The sequence below is a fragment of the Rousettus aegyptiacus genome, unplaced genomic scaffold (genome assembly GCF_014176215.1).
Source record: "Rousettus aegyptiacus isolate mRouAeg1 unplaced genomic scaffold, mRouAeg1.p scaffold_m13_p_2, whole genome shotgun sequence".
In the NCBI taxonomy this organism is placed as follows: Eukaryota; Metazoa; Chordata; class Mammalia; order Chiroptera; family Pteropodidae; genus Rousettus; species Rousettus aegyptiacus.
In genome coordinates, this window is record NW_023416295.1 from 170,716,690 (window position 1) to 170,724,251 (window position 7,562).

General features: G+C 56.2%; 1 long non-coding RNA gene across 1 annotated transcript; it reads right to left on the reverse strand.

Annotated features, from left to right (window-relative positions):
* Nucleotides 1-1,827: 1,827 nt before the first annotated feature.
* LOC118613794 lies at nt 1,828-5,045 on the reverse strand. Its single transcript, XR_004955875.1, has 5 exons — nt 4,906-5,045; nt 4,243-4,478; nt 3,509-4,084; nt 2,363-2,408; nt 1,828-1,914 (listed from the first exon to the last, which is right to left on the reverse strand). It is a non-coding gene; the product is annotated as an uncharacterized LOC118613794 (long non-coding RNA).
* Between the last annotated feature and the right edge of the window lie 2,517 nt (nt 5,046-7,562).

Genomic DNA, 7,562 nt, shown 5'->3' on the forward strand with positions numbered 1-7,562 from the left:
CATGAGGACCTAATGCCAGAAAGGACAGAAAGCATCCAACCCCAAGCCATCCGCAAGGTGATCACACAAAACCCACAGCCAGTTCCGTTCAGCTGAAAGCCGGGTCCTTGTCTCCTCCTCCTAGCTGGTTGCCTGGCATACAGCGGGCCCTGTCAGCATTGACTGAATTTGAATTTGTTGAACTGCAAAGTCACACAAACCCCCACGATCCTGCAGCATCCTTGCAGGACTACCATCATGATCCGACAGTCACCCCGATGTTTACTACTTCCCTCAGCCCCCAGGTTCCAAGGCCACCCACCCACACCAGCATTCACACAGTTAACACCATCCGCCCCTAGCTCTGGGAGCTGCGATGTCCCTGTCTTCAGCAGTCACATGGTCACAGTCACAGAGTCACACGCACACCCGCTGAGCCCAGCACCCACCATGGGCCCCGCAGGCTCACTGCATCACCTGGCTCCTGGCTGTAGGACACTTTGTCTGGTCTCCTCACAGTGTCTCTCTCCTCAGCCCTTTGTACCCACACATCCCTCTGGGGCGACAGCCTGTTCCTCACACATGCACACACCCTCAGTCACTGAGACAGACACACCAGCATCTCTTCATTAATCATCTTCTTGGACCTGAGCAGGGGTGGCGCAGAGGAGGGAGGACGTCCCAGGGTGGCCTCTTTACAGTCACACGCACCCACCCTCTGCCCATGGCCACCTGGGCAGCAAGGAGCAGTGGCTGAGAGGCCAGGGACAGGTTACCTTGGTTCAAATCCTGGAGTGACTTCTTGCTGGCTGAGTGTCTTTGGGAAGGTTAATCTCTCAGTACCTTGACTTCCTCCCCTGCAAACTGGGTTAGATAAACCTATAGTTGGAGAGGGGAAGGGAGGGAGGGATTTCAAAGAGCACGGGAACATTTTAGGAGTGATGAAAATGTCATCTTTGCTGGTTTATAGGTATATACATTGTCAAAACTGATAAGTCCAGTTTATCGTCCTTCAGCATGGTTGTAGAAAAAAATTTTACCTACCCCGTAAAGTGTTCCTGAGGCTCTGACAAGATAATCCGCCTGGAAGCACAAAGCGGGATGCTGGGCACGTTGAGGGCATTGTTCCATCGACGCAGTTTTCGAGTGTGGCCGAGCACCGTCCAGGCACTGGGGAGACAGCATCAAGCCAATGCAGGCTCCTGCCCTGGAGGAGCCCCCATCCAGAGGACAGACGGATAAGCATGCGAATTAGGAGACAGGGTGGCGAGGGAAGTGGGGTGTGGGACGGTAATCCCAAAGCACAAGACTTGAAGTCTGAAGATTTTGAGCCAAAACCCGCTTCACTGGAGAGCCGGGTGATCTTGACCTTGACGTTCTGTATCCTGACCTGTAAATGGAGTGACCGCAGCTACCATTATTATTGAGGTGATAGGTAGTGTTCTTACTCTGCGAGCACCCTCTCGGTGCTCCTCTGAGATATGTTACTCCTGTCTCACAAATGGAGAAAATGGAAGCATAGAGAGGTTAAACACATTGTCCAGCATCACACAGCCAGGCGGTGGTAGAGCCAGAACTGGAACCCCACGCAGTCCAGCTGCAGAGCCCACACACGTAAACCGCCACGCCGTGCTGTCTCCTGGCAGGTGATGATGATGGCAATGGCGACGCTCGTCACACGAGACCTGCTTGTGTAAGCATCAAACACGGTATATATAAAAGCTTTCTGCCAACTGAAAAGGGCCATGCCAGCACGAGCTGTCCCTTGTGTACAAGGTGCGAGAGGAGCGTGAAGGAGGGAGCGCACAGCTCAGCCTCGGGGGCGAGGGGGGGAAGGCATCGATAAGCACCTACTGTGTGCGGGGCCCTGTGGGAAGCATCAGGGAACGGAATGAGGAAGGAGACACGGTCCTGGCATTTGGGACCTCCCGGGCTCTTGAATGAGATAGACACAAATCGTTCAAGCTAGATGTCCTTGTCGACTGGTTAGAAGTGGCAGGACGGGGCCCATGGAGGCGGCAAGGAGCACGCGGCGCTGGGCCTGAATGCCACGCTAAGGAGAACCTCTTGCCTGTACCGTCTCCTGGCAGGCACCATGGGTCTTTCCACAGAGGCGGTTCTCTAAAGAGCACCTCCTCTCCGCCTCCTACCAGGCCTGGCTTAGTTGGCACCCCCCCCCCCCAGAAATCCCTCCCTCCCGCTCCCAGCTTGTTGCTTGTTCTGGGTTCCCACGGCAGGTACCCCATGATATTGTCATTGCCCATTTATCCATCTAACACTAGACTGAGCTCCGGGTGAGCAAGGGCCTGGTTCCAGTTTCCACCATGCAGTAGCTGCTTGATAAATGTCTGCCCAGGAATGAATAAATGAGTGAACATCTTACCTGTTTCTGAGTTCTCGCCTTTTGGTGCGCAGATGTCGGACTCTGCCTGAGAGGTGGAGAGAGGTGGGGAGGGGGCATCACCCTCACAGACCCAGGGAGGCCCCAGCCCACCTCTGGCTTTGGGGCCACTGAGGAATCAGGCTTTCCGGGAGGGCTGAGAACAGGTTTATGGGGGGTAGGGGCTACACCCGATAATGCTCACCCCCAGTCCCTTGATAGGTCTGAGCCAAGTGGAAAACCAAGTAGCCACAGCTGTCAGCCAAGTGCTGGGGTGAGAGTTGGGGGGCTGCCCCAGGCCAGGGGCCTTTAAAGACTGGGTGTTTAGAGCAATCCACACACACTCCCGTCCATTAAAATCATCTCACACCCTAAGAGCGGGAACCCAGGGTCGAGGAAGGACTGAGTTTCAATCCCAGGGGCAAACGCAAGTCCAGAGGGCGGGAACGCTGTGTCCCAGGTACCTTCACTTGGCTGTGAGGGTCCTGACAGCACCTGTGCCAGACAAGTGTACTGTTTCCAGCTCGGACATAGGGCTCCAAACTGGGGCCAGTCCAAGGCCATGCCACAAAGGCCCTGAGACCCCAGCCCCAGGCTGTATGATGGCAAAGTGCACACACCGCCCCACACCACAGAGCTGCATTGGCTCCCCCGGGGCCTCTGCCTGCTCCACCCCTGCCTCCCCATCTGCCCACAGTCACCGGCAAGGGAGGCATTACGTCACTCGTGCTCATTTTACAGATGGGGAAACTGAGGCCTAGAGAGGGCAAGGGAATAAATAGGCTTCCCATCAAAGACAGCCCGGGTTCAGAGCCCAGCTCTACCATTTACTCACTCGTGACCTCGAACGAGTTACTCCGCCTTTCTGAGCCTCAGTTTGCTCATCTGTAAAATGTGGATAACAGTGGTAAGTCCCGCACAGAGTCAGAAGAGTTCATGAATCCTGAGTGCTGAAAGCAGGAGCGCTCTGCAAATGCCGGCTGTCAGGGTTATTGCCATCATGACTCCAAGCTGCATGCATGTGTGTGCACGCGTGCACACACTCACACACACACACACACACGCACTGAACTTCAGCGACAGCTGGGAGAGGAGCCCAAGCAAGGCTGAGGAAGCCCAAGCACATCACCTGGAGGGGGGTGTCCTCACCTAGAACTGACACTCCTTCTGTTAGAGACCCCCTGGCCACTGCAGCTGTGAGCACCAGAGAGACCCCAGGAAGGCAGACAGACAGCCCGCGGTGCCCACCTCACTGCCTCTGTGACCTTGGCCTTGTGTCCTGTATACAAAGGCAAGGGAAGCGCAGTGTTTGTTTTCCTGGGCTGAGCGATGCGTTTTTAGCTCCTTCAGTCTCCAGACGAGGAAGAGGATGTTTGGACGGGGCGGCTGAGATCTACCTGTCCTGGAAGCTGGCTGGAAGCAGAGCGAAGACCCCCGGGGTGAGGGGAGCCGGGCTGTGCAGGCCGGGAGATGACCCCACCGGGAGTTGGTGAGAAGACTCATCCTCGCTGCACCCTTTGCTATGACTCTGATAGTCATGACAACCCTGCTTACGGAGGGGCACTCAGAGCATTCACTCTGGACCAGGCCCTGGGCCAAGCGCTTTACCTGAACTGACAGCAATGAGGGAAGTACAGTAATTGTTCCATTTTATCAGCAAAGGAACGAGGCTGGCTGAATCCTTATCCACTTCCTGTAGGGCTGGTGCTCTTAGGGTGTTCATACCTAGGGAGGGAGCACTGCACTCAGATGGCTTGGCCAGCGTCACCCAGCAAGGACTCGGCAATGCCAGGATTTGAATCGAGGGCTGTGATGTCCAAGCCTACACTTTTGCCACCTTTCCGGTGCATCGGGAATCCCCAACCCCAAGCTGCAGACCGTACCTCTTAGAAACCATGCCACGCAGCAGGAGGCAAGCTAGCGAAGCTTCGAAGAAGACTCCTCTGTATCTGTAGCTGCTCCCCAGCGCCAGCATCACCACCTCAGCTCCACCTCACATCATCAGGCATTAGATTCTCCTGGGAGCACCGCTCCGTGGTGCCGAAAAGGTTGGGGACCGCTGTGTCATGTGACACCTTCCCATGTGGCCTGGATCGGAGATGCCCAGCTTTTCATGTCACTTTGCACATAGAAAATTAAATGAGTTAGATGGAGGGGGCTGTGCAAGGCCAGAGGCAGTGGGTCCCCAGAGCCTGCCTCTCACCCCAGGACAAGAAGCCATCTGCAGCCCCCCAGATGGGAAACTGTGCAGTAGATCCGGGCTGGCCAGCCCTTTCCGAACAAGGCTGTTCTTGCCACTGTGTTCTGAGGGTTCGACTGGGGATTCTGGGAGGGACGGGGCAGGAGGGAGAGAGGGGCAAGCAGGTGGTAGCAGCCCCTCTTGGTGGGGATGTGGCTAAGACCCCCTCACCAGCTTTCTAGAGGACGATATTTATAACTGCAAGAAACATGATGTGCCCGTCAAAAGAATGGGAAGCCAGCCACAGCGTAGAAGTCACCCATTTTTCATCAGTATTCGTAAGAGCAAATGTTCGCATGGTACTCACCATGTCAGCAGCTTGCTCTGAGCCCTTCAGGTGTATTGACTCAGTTAAGTCTCACAACAAGCCTACGAGAGAGGAGCTATGATGATCCCCATTTTACAGATGGAGACACCAAGGTCTGGAGCAGCTTTGCAAGGTCCAGGATGAGCGAGGGCAGAGCTGGGATTTGAACCTGGGCAGCCTGATGCCGGCGTCACTCTCTGGACATCTATGCCCATCTGCCGGGCCAGGTAAAGATGAAAACACACAGTTTCCTGGTTCACCTGGGCCCCAGTCTCATTCGCCCACATATTTTGGCTGAGCTCCACCCTGTCTCAGGAAGGGCCTTGGGTGAGTGTTAGGCTGGACCCCTGGCTGAAGGAGCCTCCTCTCGCTGTAGCGAGCAATGTTGGGCTGATGTTGGACTGGGAACAATAGAGGCTGCTAGAAAGGAAGCGCAGATGGAAGGTGCAGTGGCCCGGGCACTTACAGATCAACCTGTCCTCCACCCCAGCTCCCGCCTCCCACCACCAGTACGCAGCTCCCCTTCGGGAGAGGGTCTGACACAGCATTGATGCTCAAAGCCCCGTCCCTACAGTACAAGCCCAGGGCGTTCAGAGGTGCATCTGTGGTTCAGAGATGTCGTATGCCTTGCCCAAGGTCGCACAGTGAGTCAGGGACAGAAATGGGGTGACGCTCAGTTCTGCCAACTCCAGGGACCCCAGCCCTCCTCTGCTAGAGGGAAGGACCCCAGCGCCGTGACTCCGGCTGAGGTTCGCAGGGAACAGTGATGGCTTATTTTCACCCCAAACCACGTCTTTACGCATGCTGTTCCCAGAGAGCCCTTCACAGCCCTCTCTAACCCAGGTCTTACCCTCTTCCTCACCCCTCCTGCCTGTCCCCTGGAGCTTTCCCTAGGGTGGCTTCCCAGAGTAGCCAGTTGTCCCTATGCACCACTGCCCGGAGACCACCTGAGGATGTTTCCATGTCCTGGGTATGTCTTAGGTCCCCATCAGGACTGTGAGCTTCTCAAGCACAGGAGGGCCTGGGAGCCTATGCAAAGGTTCAGATTAATGGACAAGGACCTGAAAAGCCCCACAGGCCTGTCTTTGAGACCCTGCCATGCCGGTGTCTGGCTGTGTGTCCTCGGGTGAGGCATCGATCTCCCTGGGCCTCAGCTTCCTCATCCATAGACTGGGGAGGGCCACATTTGCCTCGCAGGGTGCCGAGAGGATCCTATGTGGGGATAGGAGAAAAGGGGCCAGCCCAGTGCCCGGCACAGCCCAGTGCTCAGCACATAGCCCACGTGTTACCTTTTCATCACAGTCCAGATCTACACTATTGCTCCCGAGGGGGTGGCCCCCTGACCAGCAGCCACTTCACCCGGGGGCTTGTTAGGAATGCACAGTGCCCAGCCAACCTCAGAGCTGCCTAGTCAAAATCTGCATTTTAAGAGGACCCCCCCCCCCAACCCCATCCAGTGACTTATGTGCTCAGTAGAAAAGCGCTGATCTAAAAGGATAGGTCACAAATAGTCAAAAGTCATGATTTCACATGGCTCGAATAATATACACCTACCCTCTGAACCACCTGACAAGCCAGGGAGAACATAGTATATTGTTCCCATTTTACGGGCCAGAAAACCCGAGTCCTGGAGCAATCACATTACTTCCCTAATTCACACGATCGAGAGGTGGCCGAGCCAGTGCCGTGGGCTTGAGAATTAGTGTCGTGGCCTTCAGAACTACACCTTTTACAGCGGCTGTCCCAGGCCTGTCCAGTGCTGGGCTCGGAGGAGCCAAGTCCAGGACCCCAATGTCCTCATCTGTAGAATGGGGTCCCGACACAATCCAACTTGGAGGAGCACGTGCAAGTGAGCCCTGCGTGGTACCCCGGGGCTGTCCTCACACACGTTTGGGTGTTCCATCACCAGCTCACCTCTCCGGAGGCCCTTGGAGAGCCTCGCAGGCCGAGGCAGGCAGGTGGAAGACAGACAGAAAGACCAGACAACTGTACAAACACCCGCAGGCGGCACTTATGTAAAGCGGTAAGCAAACAGAGGGCAGCCCAGTGGGAGTGACTAACCTTCTTAACCGTAATTACCGCAGCGGTGGGCACGAAGCTTCTTGGGCGAAGCCGGCTCCCCAGCCACCAAGACGCATCCCTGCTGAAGCCATAGAGCTGTCGCAGAGGGCCTCAGATGGGAGCCTCAGGGAAGCCGGACTGAACTCTTCTCCCTCACTCTCCCCTTCTCCGCCTCAGGGCCCTGCCTGGGGATGCGGAGGGTGCTGAGGAGGCCAGAGTTCAGGACCAGCCCTTACCGCACCCCAGCTCTGTGACCCTGGGTGAATCCCCGCCCTCCGGGCCATACATGATCATTCTGGAACCCACCACATTTGGTGATGGGGTTAATCTAGTGACCGAATGTAAGTGCTTAGCACACAGAGAGCGCTCAGTGAACGGGAGCTGTGGCCGCGGCTCCCCTCGCTTGGGCGAGGCAGTCCCCACCGTGTGCCCCCCGGGGGAAACGACCCCCCTCCCCACCCTTATTACTGAGGCTGAGGGAAGGACAGTGACTTCCCTGAGATCACCTTCTGGTTAGAGTTGGAGCAAAATCAAATTGAACTTAAGTCGGGACAGATTCCCAGGACAGTGCTCAAGGGTGGAGGGGGGACAAGTAA